At 53.1% G+C, this 22185-nt stretch overlaps 4 non-coding genes and 5 pseudogenes across 4 annotated transcripts; all 9 read right to left on the bottom strand.

The window, feature by feature from the left end:
- Positions 1-248: 248 nt before the first annotated feature.
- Positions 249-371, bottom strand: LOC123629212 (annotated as a pseudogene).
- Positions 372-3854: 3483 nt separating this feature from the next.
- LOC123629217 lies at positions 3855-3973 on the bottom strand. Its single transcript, XR_006731918.1, has one exon. It is a non-coding gene; the product is annotated as a 5S ribosomal RNA (ribosomal RNA).
- A 1208-nt stretch (positions 3974-5181) lies between these two features.
- On the bottom strand, positions 5182-5302 carry LOC123629208 (annotated as a pseudogene).
- Positions 5303-8763: 3461 nt separating this feature from the next.
- On the bottom strand, positions 8764-8882 carry LOC123629216. The gene has a single exon (XR_006731917.1). It is a non-coding gene; the product is annotated as a 5S ribosomal RNA (ribosomal RNA).
- Positions 8883-10085: 1203 nt separating this feature from the next.
- Positions 10086-10206, bottom strand: LOC123629207 (annotated as a pseudogene).
- Positions 10207-13665: 3459 nt separating this feature from the next.
- On the bottom strand, positions 13666-13784 carry LOC123629215. The gene has a single exon (XR_006731916.1). It is a non-coding gene; the product is annotated as a 5S ribosomal RNA (ribosomal RNA).
- Positions 13785-14987: 1203 nt separating this feature from the next.
- LOC123629205 lies at positions 14988-15108 on the bottom strand (annotated as a pseudogene).
- Positions 15109-18566: 3458 nt separating this feature from the next.
- LOC123629214 lies at positions 18567-18685 on the bottom strand. Its single transcript, XR_006731915.1, has one exon. It is a non-coding gene; the product is annotated as a 5S ribosomal RNA (ribosomal RNA).
- Positions 18686-19890: 1205 nt separating this feature from the next.
- On the bottom strand, positions 19891-20011 carry LOC123629204 (annotated as a pseudogene).
- Positions 20012-22185: the final 2174 nt, after the last annotated feature.

The following is a 22185-nucleotide window of genomic DNA, read 5'->3' as shown; positions in this document are numbered from 1 at the left end:
GGCCCAGGGCTGGGGCTCCGCTGCCGGGCCACGAACAGGAACGGAACGGCTGGGACGCTCTGCCGCTGCCGCCACCTTGCAGCGGGGGAGAGGGGAGGACGCCCTGGGCGGGGGCAGCGGGGCCGCGCCGGCGGGGGGGGGCGGGGGGGAGTGCAGGGGCCGAGGGCGAAAGTGGAGGCGGGCACAGAACGCCGGGGCCCCCCCCACCCCCGACCCCTCGGGCGGGGCGGGACAAAAGAAGAGGCAAAAGCCTGCAGCACCTGGTATTCCCAGGCGGTCTCCCATCCAAGTACAAAACCGGGCCCCCGACCCTGCTTAGCTTCCCAGATCAGACGAGGATCGGGGACGTTCAGGGTGCTATGGCCCTAGACGGCGGCGGCTGTCCCCGGACGCCTCAAGAGGCCGAGCTGCCACGCGGCCCCTCCCGGCCCAGCGCCCCACACCCGACCCCCGCGCCCTCTGCTGCCCAGTAGCCTTCAGAGCCTCGCTCTCTAGCTGCTACATACACACCAAACACTCAACACTTTGCCACAAACACATACACCAATGACAACAAAAATCAAACACTCAATAGCACATCTATTCAAAGCACGGAGGGACACAAACGGGAGGGCAATGTGTGACTTGTGAGATTCTACAGACGTCAGGAGCCCACATGAAGGCTCAGGGAAATATTCCAAAGGAGTGTGACGTGGCTCAGAGCTCCTTGGACATGAGCAGACTGGCTTCGGCGGACGGCAGCTCTTACGTTTTCACAGTGGAGCAGCCGGAACAGTAGAAAGTTCCTTCCTCGCCTTTCCTACTTCATGCAGTAGGAACCAGTCCACGGTTATATGGTGCATGGCTACGATTATTCTGTGGGATCCTGCAAAGAAGAAATGCTGTTGGTGTCTTTGGGGACTGGGAATTTGGGTGTGAGAGGAAGAGAGAGTGAAATCGATCAAGTCATGTAAAAACAACTCTCGGTTCTCAGTTTGAACTTGGATTATCAGTGGAAACTCAATGTGTTTTTCCTGTAATTTTTTTTTTCTTTTCTTCCTTTATTTATTTATTTATTTATTTATTTATTTATTTATTTATTTATTTATTTTTAGTTTTTCCACGGAAAGTGCCGAGACATAGGTGCGAACTCAACAGTAGTGCATTTCAGCAGCATCTAGATCGTGGTCTCCGCCAACCATCGTTATTAAACGGTCCTAAGACTTACTGGAGACATAGGCTGACTTGAAGGTCTGGGGCGGGAAACGGACGCTTCTTGTACTGGGAAGCGTGGATGCTTATGATATCCAACAGGACGAGGGTCACGTCAAAAGACACAGGAACCAGAATGAGTAGACTCCCGTTTGCCAAACACAGGACGGTTTTGATCGCCAGTAAGTATAATAATTGCAAGATATTGAAACACATTAGATACGTTTAAATCCGCGATGAAACCCCTCACAATGCGAAAGTAACTCGGGTCACTGCGGACAGCGGTAGGAAACAAAGGGAAATGGTGACAACCGGGGCTGCCCCCGACTAGTCGCGATGTATGGACACTCTTTCAAAAGACATCTCAACCCCTCACAAGGTAGGTACTGTATTTGGACTGGATCCAAAGAAACTGAAATGAGCGTGTGTGTCTCAGGGAAACGCAAACATTGAGTACTTGCTGTTATCTCTAATACGGTGAAATTTTTAGATGGAATAATGTGGCTGTGAGTACACTGAAAAATGGAAGAAAGCCTCTACCTTTGATAGAAACATATTGACTTTTTATCGATGGAGGGATATCATTAAGGGGATCATGAACTTAAGGTAGGAGGGGTATAAAGGAAACAAGATCTGGCCAGGGGTTGGTGATTTCTTGAGTCACGGGGAGTGAGAGAAAATATTCTACTATTCTTTCCGATTTTGTTTCTATTTCAAATTTCCCATCATGAAAAGTTTCCAAAGATACCATGAACAGGATCAAAAACAAGCTGCAAACAGGACAAGGTATCTGTAGCCCATATAATTGGCAAAATGTTACTGTTACAGAATATCTACGTTTTATATGCTTAATGCGCCTTTGGCCCTGTGTCCTCATTATTAGTCAAGGAAATACGGAATAAAAAATGAAGCCAGATATAGTTTCCAACTCACCAGATTGAGGAAACTTAAGAAACTGATCACTGTGTTGGCTTTGAGGAAAACTCTTGCACTCACCCTGCTGATATGGGAGGCGAAATTATAGAACCATTTGGAAAACAATGCAGCATAAATGGATATGAATAAACACTGGCATAATTCAGGAGCAAGCATATTCTCTGAGTAGCACGTACCAGAGAGAAGATAGGGCACATGTGACCAGGAAGCATCTAGGGTAATCCTCACGGGAGCCCCTTGTACACGGACCTAGTCAAAGATCGCATAAAGATACTTCGACTGATTCGTGCAGTGCCATTCTCTAGCAGCGCTGATGAACTGCAGCTTCCTGTGTAAGCAAGGAGTATTCTCCAAACAGAAGGTTTCCCCTGGCACACAAGTTACCCAGAAGGAATCCAGAATCGTTCCACATGTATTCTATAAACTGTGAAATTAACAAACTACCTCAATGAGATAGTCCTATAACAGAGAGCAAAAACTTTCAAAGGAAAAGCCAGGAAAAGGATGACAGTCGAGATGGGATTTGTTTGGGAGAAGCGTTTCTGTGGTTCCACGCCTTGAGGAAAAGATACACAGCGGCTTCCGACATATGCATCAACTCCCATTTTTATAAGGTGAGTGGTGGGGTTTTGGTACGGTTAATTCGATTTAATATAATAATCATACTGATAATCATGATCATTATTATCATTCTTTAACATACCCCTTTCCCAAATTAAAAGAAAAAGAGAAAGAAGCAGATAGTAAGTTTCTAGTTATACACCCTGCTTAAATTGGATTATTTATTAATTTGGGGGAAATGATTAGTTTGGGGACTCTGTGTCCGTCTATCGAGGACTACAGGATAGCCTCTCCATGGATTTGAGCCATCATGTACGTTTTTACTAAGTTTTCCATCGAAGTTGGCACCTTTGCCCCGTAGGTGCCGCGTAGATTTTCTGTGACTTTGAGTGTTATCCTTTTGAAAGATTGCATTCATTAGTGTGTATTGGCGAGGAAATAAGAAACATCGAAACTATCGATGGAATGTTGATTTCACCTAGAGCTATCTTGCTGGACTCCCCTAGGATTTCTACAGGTCTCCCGTGCATAGGGGAAAACATTCTATTTTGAGAACCGTAGGAGGTGAGGAAAATGAAGAAAGGTGATTTTCCTTTCCCACATATTATTAGTGTTTTCCCTTGTTGTAGTACATTTTTGGAGCGTCTCTTGCAGGATCGAACGGAAGGATTTCCTATCAACACCCTGGTCTTGCTCGTGACTTTCCAAAGAATGTTTCTACTTCTTAAGCCTTCAGAATATTTTCTAAAGATTTAGACGTTTGAAAAGTGTCTCTAGATGTCTTCGCATCTGGATTCTTGAATTATGTTACCGTGAACGAATAGCCAACTGTTTAGATTCTCTTCTTCTGCATATGTGGATAGGGTCCAATTTTTCCTTTCCTAGGGTGGTAACGTGGTCATCTCCTTGGACAACTTTAGACTGTGTCCTGAATTCAGAGCCGGTCGGTCAGAAGTTCCGGAGGCCCGGACCTGCGGCAGGTGTGTGAGGGGCGACAGCCTCGGGGACTGAGCCTCCACATCTCCAATCTGACCCTCTCTCCAGGGGCCACGGGGCAGGGTCCGGGCCGGCCGGGGGCGGGAGCCGGGGCGGGCGCGGAGGGCGAAGGCCCCCCCCCTCCCCTTCCCAGCCCAGGGGGGCGGGACAGAAAAAGAGGCAGAGCAAAAAGCCTACGGCACCCGGGATTCCCAGGCGGTCTCCCATCCAAGTACTAACCGGGCCCGACCCTGCTTAGCTTCCGAGATCAGACGAGATCGGGCGCGTTCAGGGTGGTCTGGCCGTAGACGACGGTGGCCGCCCCCCGGACGCCTCAAGAGGCCGAGCTGCTGGGACGCGTCCCTCCCTGCGCCGTCGGGTCCCTCCCGCCGCCCTGGCCCATCGCTAGCCCACCTGCCAGTATCGGGGTGGGGGGTGGGGGGGCCAGGCGGGGCCTGACGGGTCTTGCGCGCGCACCCCCCCACCCCCACCCAAACCACGGGCGCACCACCGTCCCACACCCCGAGGAGCAGACCCACGGGCACGCGCGCAGGGACAGGCTTCCACGCGTGGGGACGGAGGGCCAGAGCCGGAGAGTGCGGGAGATAGGGCCCTCCGCCGGCCCACGCGAGGGCACGGTGGGGAGGGGCTTTGGGGCGGGGGCCGGCACGAGGAGGCAGGGCCGCGCCTGCCGCCGGTCCTTCACCCGGAGGTCCTGAAGGAAGACCTGCAGTGTCCCCCCCCACCCCGCCACCCCACCCCCGTCTGGGGAGGACCGTTCTGCCCCGATTCCCCTCAGGGCCTGCGTGTGGCAGCAGCCCCCGCGCGGGGGCGGGGGGCGGCGGGGCGGGCCAGAGCCCGCTATCCTGTGGCCCGGTGGGGTGGGGTTTGGGGTGGGTAGCCACGGGTCGGGGGGGCCGGTGGGTGGTTTGGGTTTGGCTGCGTGCGCTCCGTGTGCTGTTGTGCGTCCTCTCTGCCCGGGTGGCCGGAAACTCGCCCTGTGCGGCGCGCCGGTGTGTCTCTCGGGAGCCCCGGCGGTGGCGAGGAGCCCGCCCGGCGTGAGGCCCGGGCCCGAGGCCCGGGTGTGCGGCGGAGAGGAAGTGCACGGTCGGCCGGGGGTCCGGGGGCCCAGGACAAGGTTTGCCGCCGTGGGCTGTCCCGCGCCGGGTGTACGCGACGTCCCGGAGTGCGGGGCGGGGGGTGCCGGGTGTGGGGGAGAGGAGACCCAGCGGCACTCAGGGATCCCGCCGCCCGCCCGGCCCGGTGTGGGGCCCAGGGCTGGGGCTCCGCTGCCGGCCGAACAGGAACGGAACGGCTGGGACGCTCTGCCGCTGCCGCCACCTGGCGGTGGTGTTGCAGCGGGGGAGAGGGGAGGACGCCCTGGGCGGGGGCAGCGGGCCGCGCCGGCGGGGGGGCGGGGGAGTGCCAGGGGCCGAGGGCGAAAGTGGAGGCGGGCACAGAACGCCGGGGCCCCCCCACCCCCGACCCCTCGGCGGGCGGGACAAAAGAAGAGGCAAAAGCCTGCAGCACCTGGTATTCCCAGGCGGTCTCCCATCCAAGTACAAACCGGGCCCCCGACCCTGCTTAGCTTCCCAGATCAGACGAGATCGGGGACGTTCAGGGTGCTATGGCCCTAGACGGCGGCGGCTGTCCCCGGACGCCTCAAGAGGCCGAGCTGCCACGCGGCCCTCCCGGCCCAGCGCCCCACACACCGACCCCCGCGCCCTCCTGCTGCCCAGTAGCCTTCAGAGCCTCGCTCTCTAGCTGCTACATACACACCAAACACTCAACACTTTGCCACAAACACATACACCAATGACAACAAAAATCAAACACTCAATAGCACATCTATTCAAAGCACGGAGGACACAAACGGGAGGGCAATGTGTGACTTGTGAGATTCTACAGACGTCAGGAGCCCACATGAAGGCTCAGGGAAATATTCCAAAGGAGTGTGACGTGGCTCAGAGCTCCTTGGACATGAGCAGACTGGCTTCGGCGGACGGCAGCTCTTACGTTTTCACAGTGGAGCAGCCGGAACAGTAGAAAGTTCCTTCCTCGCCTTTCCTACTTCATGCAGTAGGAACCAGTCCACGGTTATATGGTGCATGGCTACGATTATTCTGTGGGATCCTGCAAAGAAGAAATGCTGTTGGTGTCTTTGGGGACTGGGAATTTGGGTGTGAGAGGAAGAGGTGAAATCGATCAAGTCATGTAAAAACAACTCTCGGTTCTCAGTTTGAACTTGGATTATCAGTGGAAACTCAATGTGTTTTCCTGTAATTTTTTTTTCTTTTCTTCCTTCCTTTATTTATTTATTTATTTATTTATTTATTTATTTTTAGTTTTTTCCACGGAAAGTGCCGAGACATAGGTGCGAACTCAACAGTAGTGCATTTCAGCAGCATCTAGATCGTGGTCTCCGCCAACCATCGTTATTAAACGGTCCTAAGACTTACTGGAGACATAGGCTGACTTGAAGTCTGGGGCGGGAAACGGACGCTTCTTGTACTGGGAAGCGTGGATGCTATGATATCCAACAGGACGAGGGTCACGTCAAAAGACACAGGAACCAGAATGAGTAGACTCCCGTTTGCCAAACACAGGACGGTTTGATCGCCAGTAAGTATAATAATTGCAAGATATTGAAACACATTAGATACGTTTAAATCCGCGATGAAACCCCTCACAATGCGAAAGTAACTCGGGTCACTGCGGACAGCGGTAGGAAACAAAGGGAAATGGTGACAACCGGGGCTGCCCCCGACTAGTCGCGATGTATGGACACTCTTTCAAAAGACATCTCAACCCCTCACAAGGTAGGTACTGTATTTGGACTGGATCCAAAGAAACTGAAATGAGCGTGTGTGTCTCAGGGAAACGCAAACATTGAGTACTTGCTGTTATCTCTAATACGGTGAAATTTTTAGATGGAATAATGTGGCTGTGAGTACACTGAAAAATGGAAGAAAGCCTCTACCTTTGATAGAAACATATTGACTTTTTATCGATGGAGGGATATCATTAAGGGGATCATGAACTTAAGGTAGGAGGGGTATAAAGGAAACAAGATCTGGCCAGGGGTTGGTGATTTCTTGAGTCAGGGGAGTGAGAAAATATTCTACTATTCTGTCCGATTTTGTTTCTATTTCAAATTTCCCATCATGAAAAGTTTCCAAAGATACCATGAACAGGATCAAAAACAAGCTGCAAACAGGACAAGGTATCTGTAGCCCATATAATTGGCAAAATGTTACTGTTACAGAATATCTACGTTTTATATGCTTAATGCGCCTTTGGCCCTGTGTCCTCATTATTAGTCAAGGAAATACGGAATAAAAAATGAAGCCAGATATAGTTTCCAACTCACCAGATTGAGGAAACTTAAGAAACTGATCACTGTGTTGGCTTTGAGGAAAACTCTTGCACTCACCCTGCTGATATGGGAGGCGAAATTATAGAACCATTTGGAAAACAATGCAGCATAAATGGATATGAATAAACACTGGCATAATTCAGGAGCAAGCATATTCTCTGAGTAGCACGTACCAGAGAGAAGATAGGGCACATGTGACCAGGAAGCATCTAGGGTAATCCTCACGGGAGCCCCTTGTACACGGACCTAGTCAAAGATCGCATAAAGATACTTCGACTGATTCGTGCAGTGCCATTCTCTAGCAGCGCTGATGAACTGCAGCTTCCTGTGTAAGCAAGGAGTATTCTCCAAACAGAAGGTTTCCCCTGGCACACAAGTTACCCAGAAGGAATCCAGAATCGTTCCACATGTATTCTATAAACTGTGAAATTAACAAACTACCTCAATGAGATAGTCCTATAACAGAGAGCAAAAACTTTCAAAGGAAAAGCCAGGAAAAGGATGACAGTCGAGATGGGATTTGTTTGGGAGAAGCGTTTCTGTGGTTCCACGCCTTGAGGAAAAGATACACAGCGGCTTCCGACATATGCATCAACTCCCATTTTTATAAGGTGAGTGGTGGGGTTTTGGTACGGTTAATTCGATTTAATATAATAATCATACTGATAATCATGATCATTATTATCATTCTTTAACATACCCCTTTCCCAAATTAAAAGAAAAAGAGAAAGAAGCAGATAGTAAGTTTCTAGTTATACACCCTGCTTAAATTGGATTATTTATTAATTTGGGGGAAATGATTAGTTTGGGGACTCTGTGTCCGTCTATCGAGGACTACAGGATAGCCTCTCCATGGATTTGAGCCATCATGTACGTTTTTACTAAGTTTTCCATCGAAGTTGGCACCTTTGCCCCGTAGGTGCCGCGTAGATTTTCTGTGACTTTGAGTGTTATCCTTTTGAAAGATTGCATTCATTAGTGTGTATTGGCGAGGAAATAAGAAACATCGAAACTATCGATGGAATGTTGATTTCACCTAGAGCTATCTTGCTGGACTCCCCTAGGATTTCTACAGGTCTCCCGTGCATAGGGGAAAACATTCTATTTTGAGAACCGTAGGAGGTGAGGAAAATGAAGAAAGGTGATTTTCCTTTCCCACATATTATTAGTGTTTTCCCTTGTTGTAGTACATTTTTGGAGCGTCTCTTGCAGGATCGAACGGAAGGATTTCCTATCAACACCCTGGTCTTGCTCGTGACTTTCCAAAGAATGTTTCTACTTCTTAAGCCTTCAGAATATTTTCTAAAGATTTAGACGTTTGAAAAGTGTCTCTAGATGTCTTCGCATCTGGATTCTTGAATTATGTTACCGTGAACGAATAGCCAACTGTTTAGATTCTCTTCTTCTGCATATGTGGATAGGGTCCAATTTTTCCTTTCCTAGGGTGGTAACGTGGTCATCTCCTTGGACAACTTTAGACTGTGTCCTGAATTCAGAGCCGGTCGGTCAGAAGTTCCGGAGGCCCGGACCTGCGGCAGGTGTGTGAGGGGCGACAGCCTCGGGGACTGAGCCTCCACATCTCCAATCTGACCCTCTCTCCAGGGGCCACGGGGCAGGGTCCGGGCCGGCCGGGGGCGGGAGCCGGGGCGGGCGCGGAGGGCGAAGGCCCCCCCCCTCCCCTTCCCAGCCCAGGGGGGCGGGACAGAAAAAGAGGCAGAGCAAAAAGCCTACGGCACCCGGGATTCCCAGGCGGTCTCCCATCCAAGTACTAACCGGGCCCGACCCTGCTTAGCTTCCGAGATCAGACGAGATCGGGCGCGTTCAGGGTGGTCTGGCCGTAGACGACGGTGGCCGCCCCCCGGACGCCTCAAGAGGCCGAGCTGCTGGGACGCGTCCCTCCCTGCGCCGTCGGGTCCCTCCCGCCGCCCTGGCCCATCGCTAGCCCACCTGCCAGTATCGGGGTGGGGGTGGGGGGCCAGGCGGGGCCTGACGGGTCTTGCGCGCGCACCCCCCCACCCCCACCCAAACCACGGGCGCACCACCGTCCCACACCCCGAGGAGCAGACCCACGGGCACGCGCGCAGGGACAGGCTTCCACGCGTGGGGGCGGAGGGCCAGAGCCGGAGAGTGCGGGAGATAGGGCCCTCCGCCGGCCCACGCGAGGGCACGGTGGGGAGGGGCTTTGGGGCGGGGCCGGCACGAGGAGGCAGGGCCGCGCCTGCCGCCGGTCCTTCACCCGGAGGTCCTGAAGGAAGACCTGCAGTGTCCCCCCCACCCCGCCACCCCACCCCCGTCTGGGGAGGACCGTTCTGCCCCGATTCCCCTCAGGGCCTGCGTGTGGCAGCAGCCCCCGCGCGGGGGCGGGGGGCGGCGGGGCGGGCCAGAGCCCGCTATCCTGTGGCCCGGTGGGGTGGGGTTTGGGGTGGGTAGCCACGGGTCGGGGGGCCGGTGGGTGGTTTGGGTTTGGCTGCGTGCGCTCCGTGTGCTGTTGTGCGTCCTCTCTGCCCGGGTGGCCGGAAACTCGCCCTGTGCGGCGCGCCGGTGTGTCTCTCGGGAGCCCCGGCGGTGGCGAGGAGCCCGCCCGGCGTGAGGCCCGGGCCCGAGGCCCGGGTGTGCGGCGGAGAGGAAGTGCACGGTCGGCCGGGGGTCCGGGGGCCCAGGACAAGGTTTGCCGCCGTGGGCTGTCCCGCGCCGGGTGTACGCGACGTCCCGGAGTGCGGGGCGGGGGGTGCCGGGTGTGGGGGAGAGGAGACCCAGCGGCACTCAGGGATCCCGCCGCCCGCCCGGCCCGGTGTGGGGCCCAGGGCTGGGGCTCCGCTGCCGGCCGAACAGGAACGGAACGGCTGGGACGCTCTGCCGCTGCCGCCACCTGGCGGTGGTGTTGCAGCGGGGGAGAGGGGAGGACGCCCTGGGCGGGGGCAGCGGGCCGCGCCGGCGGGGGGGCGGGGGAGTGCCAGGGGCCGAGGGCGAAAGTGGAGGCGGGCACAGAACGCCGGGGCCCCCCCACCCCCGACCCCTCGGCGGGCGGGACAAAAGAAGAGGCAAAAGCCTGCAGCACCTGGTATTCCCAGGCGGTCTCCCATCCAAGTACAAACCGGGCCCCCGACCCTGCTTAGCTTCCCAGATCAGACGAGATCGGGGACGTTCAGGGTGCTATGGCCCTAGACGGCGGCGGCTGTCCCCGGACGCCTCAAGAGGCCGAGCTGCCACGCGGCCCTCCCGGCCCAGCGCCCCACACCCGACCCCGCGCCCTCCTGCTGCCCAGTAGCCTTCAGAGCCTCGCTCTCTAGCTGCTACATACACACCAAACACTCAACACTTTGCCACAAACACATACACCAATGACAACAAAAATCAAACACTCAATAGCACATCTATTCAAAGCACGGAGGACACAAACGGGAGGGCAATGTGTGACTTGTGAGATTCTACAGACGTCAGGAGCCCACATGAAGGCTCAGGGAAATATTCCAAAGGAGTGTGACGTGGCTCAGAGCTCCTTGGACATGAGCAGACTGGCTTCGGCGGACGGCAGCTCTTACGTTTTCACAGTGGAGCAGCCGGAACAGTAGAAAGTTCCTTCCTCGCCTTTCCTACTTCATGCAGTAGGAACCAGTCCACGGTTATATGGTGCATGGCTACGATTATTCTGTGGGATCCTGCAAAGAAGAAATGCTGTTGGTGTCTTTGGGGACTGGGAATTTGGGTGTGAGAGGAAGAGGTGAAATCGATCAAGTCATGTAAAAACAACTCTCGGTTCTCAGTTTGAACTTGGATTATCAGTGGAAACTCAATGTGTTTTCCTGTAATTTTTTTTTTCTTTTCTTCCTTTATTTATTTATTTATTTATTTATTTATTTATTTATTTTTAGTTTTTCCACGGAAAGTGCCGAGACATAGGTGCGAACTCAACAGTAGTGCATTTCAGCAGCATCTAGATCGTGGTCTCCGCCAACCATCGTTATTAAACGGTCCTAAGACTTACTGGAGACATAGGCTGACTTGAAGTCTGGGGCGGGAAACGGACGCTTCTTGTACTGGGAAGCATGGATGCTATGATATCCAACAGGACGAGGGTCACGTCAAAAGACACAGGAACCAGAATGAGTAGACTCCCGTTTGCCAAACACAGGACGGTTTGATCGCCAGTAAGTATAATAATTGCAAGATATTGAAACACATTAGATACGTTTAAATCCGCGATGAAACCCCTCACAATGCGAAAGTAACTCGGGTCACTGCGGACAGCGGTAGGAAACAAAGGGAAATGGTGACAACCGGGGCTGCCCCCGACTAGTCGCGATGTATGGACACTCTTTCAAAAGACATCTCAACCCCTCACAAGGTAGGTACTGTATTTGGACTGGATCCAAAGAAACTGAAATGAGCGTGTGTGTCTCAGGGAAACGCAAACATTGAGTACTTGCTGTTATCTCTAATACGGTGAAATTTTTAGATGGAATAATGTGGCTGTGAGTACACTGAAAAATGGAAGAAAGCCTCTACCTTTGATAGAAACATATTGACTTTTTATAGATGGAGGGATATCATTAAGGGGATCATGAACTTAAGGTAGGAGGGGTATAAAGGAAACAAGATCTGGCCAGGGGTTGGTGATTTCTTGAGTCAGGGGAGTGAGAAAATATTCTACTATTCTTTCCGATTTTGTTTCTATTTCAAATTTCCCATCATGAAAAGTTTCCAAAGATACCATGAACAGGATCAAAAACAAGCTGCAAACAGGACAAGGTATCTGTAGCCCATATAATTGGCAAAATGTTACTGTTACAGAATATCTACGTTTTATATGCTTAATGCGCCTTTGGCCCTGTGTCCTCATTATTAGTCAAGGAAATACGGAATAAAAAATGAAGCCAGATATAGTTTCCAACTCACCAGATTGAGGAAACTTAAGAAACTGATCACTGTGTTGGCTTTGAGGAAAACTCTTGCACTCACCCTGCTGATATGGGAGGCGAAATTATAGAACCATTTGGAAAACAATGCAGCATAAATGGATATGAATAAACACTGGCATAATTCAGGAGCAAGCATATTCTCTGAGTAGCACGTACCAGAGAGAAGATAGGGCACATGTGACCAGGAAGCATCTAGGGTAATCCTCACGGGAGCCCCTTGTACACGGACCTAGTCAAAGATCGCATAAAGATACTTCGACTGATTCGTGCAGTGCCATTCTCTAGCAGCGCTGATGAACTGCAGCTTCCTGTGTAAGCAAGGAGTATTCTCCAAACAGAAGGTTTCCCCTGGCACACAAGTTACCCAGAAGGAATCCAGAATCGTTCCACATGTATTCTATAAACTGTGAAATTAACAAACTACCTCAATGAGATAGTCCTATAACAGAGAGCAAAAACTTTCAAAGGAAAAGCCAGGAAAAGGATGACAGTCGAGATGGGATTTGTTTGGGAGAAGCGTTTCTGTGGTTCCACGCCTTGAGGAAAAGATACACAGCGGCTTCCGACATATGCATCAACTCCCATTTTTATAAGGTGAGTGGTGGGGTTTTGGTACGGTTAATTCGATTTAATATAATAATCATACTGATAATCATGATCATTATTATCATTCTTTAACATACCCCTTTCCCAAATTAAAAGAAAAAGAGAAAGAAGCAGATAGTAAGTTTCTAGTTATACACCCTGCTTAAATTGGATTATTTATTAATTTGGGGGAAATGATTAGTTTGGGGACTCTGTGTCCGTCTATCGAGGACTACAGGATAGCCTCTCCATGGATTTGAGCCATCATGTACGTTTTTACTAAGTTTTCCATCGAAGTTGGCACCTTTGCCCCGTAGGTGCCGCGTAGATTTTCTGTGACTTTGAGTGTTATCCTTTTGAAAGATTGCATTCATTAGTGTGTATTGGCGAGGAAATAAGAAACATTGAAACTATCGATGGAATGTTGATTTCACCTAGAGCTATCTTGCTGGACTCCCCTAGGATTTCTACAGGTCTCCCGTGCATAGGGGAAAACATTCTATTTTGAGAACCGTAGGAGGTGAGGAAAATGAAGAAAGGTGATTTTCCTTTCCCACATATTATTAGTGTTTTCCCTTGTTGTAGTACATTTTTGGAGCGTCTCTTGCAGGATCGAACGGAAGGATTTCCTATCAACACCCTGGTCTTGCTCGTGACTTTCCAAAGAATGTTTCTACTTCTTAAGCCTTCAGAATATTTTCTAAAGATTTAGACGTTTGAAAAGTGTCTCTAGATGTCTTCGCATCTGGATTCTTGAATTATGTTACCGTGAACGAATAGCCAACTGTTTAGATTCTCTTCTTCTGCATATGTGGATAGGGTCCAATTTTTCCTTTCCTAGGGTGGTAACGTGGTCATCTCCTTGGACAACTTTAGACTGTGTCCTGAATTCAGAGCCGGTCGGTCAGAAGTTCCGGAGGCCCGGACCTGCGGCAGGTGTGTGAGGGGCGACAGCCTCGGGGACTGAGCCTCCACATCTCCAATCTGACCCTCTCTCCAGGGGCCACGGGGCAGGGTCCGGGCCGGCCGGGGGCGGGAGCCGGGGCGGGCGCGGAGGGCGAAGGCCCCCCCCCTCCCCTTCCCAGCCCAGGGGGGCGGGACAGAAAAAGAGGCAGAGCAAAAAGCCTACGGCACCCGGGATTCCCAGGCGGTCTCCCATCCAAGTACTAACCGGGCCCGACCCTGCTTAGCTTCCGAGATCAGACGAGATCGGGCGCGTTCAGGGTGGTCTGGCCGTAGACGACGGTGGCCGCCCCCCGGACGCCTCAAGAGGCCGAGCTGCTGGGACGCGTCCCTCCCTGCGCCGTCGGGTCCCTCCCGCCGCCCTGGCCCATCGCTAGCCCACCTGCCAGTATCGGGGTGGGGGTGGGGGGCCAGGCGGGGCCTGACGGGTCTTGCGCGCGCACCCCCCCACCCCCACCCAAACCACGGGCGCACCACCGTCCCACACCCCGAGGAGCAGACCCACGGGCACGCGCGCAGGGACAGGCTTCCACGCGTCGGGGCGGAGGGCCAGAGCCGGAGAGTGCGGGAGATAGGGCCCTCCGCCGGCCCACGCGAGGGCACGGTGGGGAGGGGCTTTGGGGCGGGGCCGGCACGAGGAGGCAGGGCCGCGCCTGCCGCCGGTCCTTCACCCGGAGGTCCTGAAGGAAGACCTGCAGTGTCCCCCCCACCCCGCCACCCCACCCCCGTCTGGGGAGGACCGTTCTGCCCCGATTCCCCTCAGGGCCTGCGTGTGGCAGCAGCCCCCGCGCGGGGGCGGGGGGCGGCGGGGCGGGCCAGAGCCCGCTATCCTGTGGCCCGGTGGGGTGGGGTTTGGGGTGGGTAGCCACGGGTCGGGGGGCCGGTGGGTGGTTTGGGTTTGGCTGCGTGCGCTCCGTGTGCTGTTGTGCGTCCTCTCTGCCCGGGTGGCCGGAAACTCGCCCTGTGCGGCGCGCCGGTGTGTCTCTCGGGAGCCCCGGCGGTGGCGAGGAGCCCGCCCGGCGTGAGGCCCGGGCCCGAGGCCCGGGTGTGCGGCGGAGAGGAAGTGCACGGTCGGCCGGGGGTCCGGGGGCCCAGGACAAGGTTTGCCGCCGTGGGCTGTCCCGCGCCGGGTGTACGCGACGTCCCGGAGTGCGGGGCGGGGGGTGCCGGGTGTGGGGGAGAGGAGACCCAGCGGCACTCAGGGATCCCGCCGCCCGCCCGGCCCGGTGTGGGGCCCAGGGCTGGGGCTCCGCTGCCGGCCGAACAGGAACGGAACGGCTGGGACGCTCTGCCGCTGCCGCCACCTGGCGGTGGTGTTGCAGCGGGGGAGAGGGGAGGACGCCCTGGGCGGGGGCAGCGGGCCGCGCCGGCGGGGGGGCGGGGGAGTGCCAGGGGCCGAGGGCGAAAGTGGAGGCGGGCACAGAACGCCGGGGCCCCCCCACCCCCGACCCCTCGGCGGGCGGGACAAAAGAAGAGGCAAAAGCCTGCAGCACCTGGTATTCCCAGGCGGTCTCCCATCCAAGTACAAACCGGGCCCCCGACCCTGCTTAGCTTCCCAGATCAGACGAGATCGGGGACGTTCAGGGTGCTATGGCCCTAGACGGCGGCGGCTGTCCCCGGACGCCTCAAGAGGCCGAGCTGCCACGCGGCCCTCCCGGCCCAGCGCCCCACACCCGACCCCGCGCCCTCCTGCTGCCCAGTAGCCTTCAGAGCCTCGCTCTCTAGCTGCTACATACACACCAAACACTCAACACTTTGCCACAAACACATACACCAATGACAACAAAAATCAAACACTCAATAGCACATCTATTCAAAGCACGGAGGACACAAACGGGAGGGCAATGTGTGACTTGTGAGATTCTACAGACGTCAGGAGCCCACATGAAGGCTCAGGGAAATATTCCAAAGGAGTGTGACGTGGCTCAGAGCTCCTTGGACATGAGCAGACTGGCTTCGGCGGACGGCAGCTCTTACGTTTTCACAGTGGAGCAGCCGGAACAGTAGAAAGTTCCTTCCTCGCCTTTCCTACTTCATGCAGTAGGAACCAGTCCACGGTTATATGGTGCATGGCTACGATTATTCTGTGGGATCCTGCAAAGAAGAAATGCTGTTGGTGTCTTTGGGGACTGGGAATTTGGGTGTGAGAGGAAGAGGTGAAATCGATCAAGTCATGTAAAAACAACTCTCGGTTCTCAGTTTGAACTTGGATTATCAGTGGAAACTCAATGTGTTTTCCTGTAATTTTTTTTTTCTTTTCTTCCTTCCTTTATTTATTTATTTATTTATTTATTTATTTATTTTTAGTTTTTCCACGGAAAGTGCCGAGACATAGGTGCGAACTCAACAGTAGTGCATTTCAGCAGCATCTAGATCGTGGTCTCCGCCAACCATCGTTATTAAACGGTCCTAAGACTTACTGGAGACATAGGCTGACTTGAAGTCTGGGGCGGGAAACGGACGCTTCTTGTACTGGGAAGCGTGGATGCTATGATATCCAACAGGACGAGGGTCACGTCAAAAGACACAGGAACCAGAATGAGTAGACTCCCGTTTGCCAAACACAGGACGGTTTGATCGCCAGTAAGTATAATAATTGCAAGATATTGAAACACATTAGATACGTTTAAATCCGCGATGAAACCCCTCACAATGCGAAAGTAACTCGGGTCACTGCGGACAGCGGTAGGAAACAAAGGGAAATGGTGACAACCGGGGCTGCCCCCGACTAGTCGCGATGTATGGACACTCTTTCAAAAGACATCTCAACCCCTCACAAGGTAGGTACTGTATTTGGACTGGATCCAAAGAAACTGAAATGAGCGTGTGTGTCTCAGGGAAACGCAAACATTGAGTACTTGCTGTTATCTCTAATACGGTGAAATTTTTAGATGGAATAATGTGGCTGTGAGTACACTGAAAAATGGAAGAAAGCCTCTACCTTTGATAGAAACATATTGACTTTTTATCGATGGAGGGATATCATTAAGGGGATCATGAACTTAAGGTAGGAGGGGTATAAAGGAAACAAGATCTGGCCAGGGGTTGGTGATTTCTTGAGTCAGGGGAGTGAGAAAATATTCTACTATTCTTTCCGATTTTGTTTCTATTTCAAATTTCCCATCATGAAAAGTTTCCAAAGATACCATGAACAGGATCAAAAACAAGCTGCAAACAGGACAAGGTATCTGTAGCCCATATAATTGGCAAAATGTTACTGTTACAGAATATCTACGTTTTATATGCTTAATGCGCCTTTGGCCCTGTGTCCTCATTATTAGTCAAGGAAATACGGAATAAAAAATGAAGCCAGATATAGTTTCCAACTCACCAGATTGAGGAAACTTAAGAAACTGATCACTGTGTTGGCTTTGAGGAAAACTCTTGCACTCACCCTGCTGATATGGGAGGCGAAATTATAGAACCATTTGGAAAACAATGCAGCATAAATGGATATGAATAAACACTGGCATAATTCAGGAGCAAGCATATTCTCTGAGTAGCACGTACCAGAGAGAAGATAGGGCACATGTGACCAGGAAGCATCTAGGGTAATCCTCACGGGAGCCCCTTGTACACGGACCTAGTCAAAGATCGCATAAAGATACTTCGACTGATTCGTGCAGTGCCATTCTCTAGCAGCGCTGATGAACTGCAGCTTCCTGTGTAAGCAAGGAGTATTCTCCAAACAGAAGGTTTCCCCTGGCACACAAGTTACCCAGAAGGAATCCAGAATCGTTCCACATGTATTCTATAAACTGTGAAATTAACAAACTACCTCAATGAGATAGTCCTATAACAGAGAGCAAAAACTTTCAAAGGAAAAGCCAGGAAAAGGATGACAGTCGAGATGGGATTTGTTTGGGAGAAGCGTTTCTGTGGTTCCACGCCTTGAGGAAAAGATACACAGCGGCTTCCGACATATGCATCAACTCCCATTTTTATAAGGTGAGTGGTGGGGTTTTGGTACGGTTAATTCGATTTAATATAATAATCATACTGATAATCATGATCATTATTATCATTCTTTAACATACCCCTTTCCCAAATTAAAAGAAAAAGAGAAAGAAGCAGATAGTAAGTTTCTAGTTATACACCCTGCTTAAATTGGATTATTTATTAATTTGGGGGAAATGATTAGTTTGGGGACTCTGTGTCCGTCTATCGAGGACTACAGGATAGCCTCTCCATGGATTTGAGCCATCATGTACGTTTTTACTAAGTTTTCCATCGAAGTTGGCACCTTTGCCCCGTAGGTGCCGCGTAGATTTTCTGTGACTTTGAGTGTTATCCTTTTGAAAGATTGCATTCATTAGTGTGTATTGGCGAGGAAATAAGAAACATCGAAACTATCGATGGAATGTTGATTTCACCTAGAGCTATCTTGCTGGACTCCCCTAGGATTTCTACAGGTCTCCCGTGCATAGGGGAAAACATTCTATTTTGAGAACCGTAGGAGGTGAGGAAAATGAAGAAAGGTGATTTTCCTTTCCCACATATTATTAGTGTTTTCCCTTGTTGTAGTACATTTTTGGAGCGTCTCTTGCAGGATCGAACGGAAGGATTTCCTATCAACACCCTGGTCTTGCTCGTGACTTTCCAAAGAATGTTTCTACTTCTTAAGCCTTCAGAATATTTTCTAAAGATTTAGACGTTTGAAAAGTGTCTCTAGATGTCTTCGCATCTGGATTCTTGAATTATGTTACCGTGAACGAATAGCCAACTGTTTAGATTCTCTTCTTCTGCATATGTGGATAGGGTCCAATTTTTCCTTTCCTAGGGTGGTAACGTGGTCATCTCCTTGGACAACTTTAGACTGTGTCCTGAATTCAGAGCCGGTCGGTCAGAAGTTCCGGAGGCCCGGACCTGCGGCAGGTGTGTGAGGGGCGACAGCCTCGGGGACTGAGCCTCCACATCTCCAATCTGACCCTCTCTCCAGGGGCCACGGGGCAGGGTCCGGGCCGGCCGGGGGCGGGAGCCGGGGCGGGCGCGGAGGGCGAAGGCCCCCCCCTCCCCTTCCCAGCCCAGGGGGGCGGGACAGAAAAAGAGGCAGAGCAAAAAGCCTACGGCACCCGGGATTCCCAGGCGGTCTCCCATCCAAGTACTAACCGGGCCCGACCCTGCTTAGCTTCCGAGATCAGACGAGATCGGGCGCGTTCAGGGTGGTCTGGCCGTAGACGACGGTGGCCGCCCCCCGGACGCCTCAAGAGGCCGAGCTGCTGGGACGCGTCCCTCCCTGCGCCGTCGGGTCCCTCCCGCCGCCCTGGCCCATCGCTAGCCCACCTGCCAGTATCGGGGTGGGGGTGGGGGGCCAGGCGGGGCCTGACGGGTCTTGCGCGCGCACCCCCCCCACCCCCACCCAAACCACGGGCGCACCACCGTCCCACACCCCGAGGAGCAGACCCACGGGCACGCGCGCAGGGACAGGCTTCCACGCGTGGGGGCGGAGGGCCAGAGCCGGAGAGTGCGGGAGATAGGGCCCTCCGCCGGCCCACGCGAGGGCACGGTGGGGAGGGGCTTTGGGGCGGGGCCGGCACGAGGAGGCAGGGCCGCGCCTGCCGCCGGTCCTTCACCCGGAGGTCCTGAAGGAAGACCTGCAGTGTCCCCCCCACCCCGCCACCCCACCCCCGTCTGGGGAGGACCGTTCTGCCCCGATTCCCCTCAGGGCCTGCGTGTGGCAGCAGCCCCCGCGCGGGGGCGGGGGGCGGCGGGGCGGGCCAGAGCCCGCTATCCTGTGGCCCGGTGGGGTGGGGTTTGGGGTGGGTAGCCACGGGTCGGGGGGCCGGTGGGTGGTTTGGGTTTGGCTGCGTGCGCTCCGTGTGCTGTTGTGCGTCCTCTCTGCCCGGGTGGCCGGAAACTCGCCCTGTGCGGCGCGCCGGTGTGTCTCTCGGGAGCCCCGGCGGTGGCGAGGAGCCCGCCCGGCGTGAGGCCCGGGCCCGAGGCCCGGGTGTGCGGCGGAGAGGAAGTGCACGGTCGGCCGGGGGTCCGGGGGCCCAGGACAAGGTTTGCCGCCGTGGGCTGTCCCGCGCCGGGTGTACGCGACGTCCCGGAGTGCGGGGCGGGGGGTGCCGGGTGTGGGGGAGAGGAGACCCAGCGGCACTCAGGGATCCCGCCGCCCGCCCGGCCCGGTGTGGGGCCCAGGGCTGGGGCTCCGCTGCCGGCCGAACAGGAACGGAACGGCTGGGACGCTCTGCCGCTGCCGCCACCTGGCGGTGGTGTTGCAGCGGGGGAGAGGGGAGGACGCCCTGGGCGGGGGCAGCGGGCCGCGCCGGCGGGGGGGGCGGGGGAGTGCCAGGGGCCGAGGGCGAAAGTGGAGGCGGGCACAGAACGCCGGGGCCCCCCCACCCCCGACCCCTCGGCGGGCGGGACAAAAGAAGAGGCAAAAGCCTGCAGCACCTGGTATTCCCAGGCGGTCTCCCATCCAAGTACAAACCGGGCCCCCGACCCTGCTTAGCTTCCCAGATCAGACGAGATCGGGGACGTTCAGGGTGCTATGGCCCTAGACGGCGGCGGCTGTCCCCGGACGCCTCAAGAGGCCGAGCTGCCACGCGGCCCTCCCGGCCCAGCGCCCCACACCCGACCCCGCGCCCTCCTGCTGCCCAGTAGCCTTCAGAGCCTCGCTCTCTAGCTGCTACATACACACCAAACACTCAACACTTTGCCACAAACACATACACCAATGACAACAAAAATCAAACACTCAATAGCACATCTATTCAAAGCACGGAGGACACAAACGGGAGGGCAATGTGTGACTTGTGAGATTCTACAGACGTCAGGAGCCCACATGAAGGCTCAGGGAAATATTCCAAAGGAGTGTGACGTGGCTCAGAGCTCCTTGGACATGAGCAGACTGGCTTCGGCGGACGGCAGCTCTTACGTTTTCACAGTGGAGCAGCCGGAACAGTAGAAAGTTCCTTCCTCGCCTTTCCTACTTCATGCAGTAGGAACCAGTCCACGGTTATATGGTGCATGGCTACGATTATTCTGTGGGATCCTGCAAAGAAGAAATGCTGTTGGTGTCTTTGGGGACTGGGAATTTGGGTGTGAGAGGAAGAGGTGAAATCGATCAAGTCATGTAAAAACAACTCTCGGTTCTCAGTTTGAACTTGGATTATCAGTGGAAACTCAATGTGTTTTCCTGTAATTTTTTTTTTCTTTTCTTCCTTTATTTATTTATTTATTTATTTATTTATTTATTTATTTTTAGTTTTTCCACGGAAAGTGCCGAGACATAGGTGCGAACTCAACAGTAGTGCATTTCAGCAGCATCTAGATCGTGGTCTCCGCCAACCATCGTTATTAAACGGTCCTAAGACTTACTGGAGACATAGGCTGACTTGAAGTCTGGGGCGGGAAACGGACGCTTCTTGTACTGGGAAGCGTGGATGCTATGATATCCAACAGGACGAGGGTCACGTCAAAAGACACAGGAACCAGAATGAGTAGACTCCCGTTTGCCAAACACAGGACGGTTTGATCGCCAGTAAGTATAATAATTGCAAGATATTGAAACACATTAGATACGTTTAAATCCGCGATGAAACCCCTCACAATGCGAAAGTAACTCGGGTCACTGCGGACAGCGGTAGGAAACAAAGGGAAATGGTGACAACCGGGGCTGCCCCCGACTAGTCGCGATGTATGGACACTCTTTCAAAAGACATCTCAACCCCTCACAAGGTAGGTACTGTATTTGGACTGGATCCAAAGAAACTGAAATGAGCGTGTGTGTCTCAGGGAAACGCAAACATTGAGTACTTGCTGTTATCTCTAATACGGTGAAATTTTTAGATGGAATAATGTGGCTGTGAGTACACTGAAAAATGGAAGAAAGCCTCTACCTTTGATAGAAACATATTGACTTTTTATCGATGGAGGGATATCATTAAGGGGATCATGAACTTAAGGTAGGAGGGGTATAAAGGAAACAAGATCTGGCCAGGGGTTGGTGATTTCTTGAGTCAGGGGAGTGAGAAAATATTCTACTATTCTGTCCGATTTTGTTTCTATTTCAAATTTCCCATCATGAAAAGTTTCCAAAGATACCATGAACAGGATCAAAAACAAGCTGCAAACAGGACAAGGTATCTGTAGCCCATATAATTGGCAAAATGTTACTGTTACAGAATATCTACGTTTTATATGCTTAATGCGCCTTTGGCCCTGTGTCCTCATTATTAGTCAAGGAAATACGGAATAAAAAATGAAGCCAGATATAGTTTCCAACTCACCAGATTGAGGAAACTTAAGAAACTGATCACTGTGTTGGCTTTGAGGAAAACTCTTGCACTCACCCTGCTGATATGGGAGGCGAAATTATAGAACCATTTGGAAAACAATGCAGCATAAATGGATATGAATAAACACTGGCATAATTCAGGAGCAAGCATATTCTCTGAGTAGCACGTACCAGAGAGAAGATAGGGCACATGTGACCAGGAAGCATCTAGGGTAATCCTCACGGGAGCCCCTTGTACACGGACCTAGTCAAAGATCGCATAAAGATACTTCGACTGATTCGTGCAGTGCCATTCTCTAGCAGCGCTGATGAACTGCAGCTTCCTGTGTAAGCAAGGAGTATTCTCCAAACAGAAGGTTTCCCCTGGCACACAAGTTACCCAGAAGGAATCCAGAATCGTTCCACATGTATTCTATAAACTGTGAAATTAACAAACT

The sequence above is a fragment of the Lemur catta genome (assembly GCF_020740605.2).
Source record: "Lemur catta isolate mLemCat1 chromosome 20 unlocalized genomic scaffold, mLemCat1.pri SUPER_20_unloc_1, whole genome shotgun sequence".
In the NCBI taxonomy this organism is placed as follows: domain Eukaryota; kingdom Metazoa; phylum Chordata; class Mammalia; order Primates; family Lemuridae; genus Lemur; species Lemur catta.
Note: the sequence above shows the minus strand (reverse complement) of the source record. Positions and strands in the feature narration are given on the sequence as shown.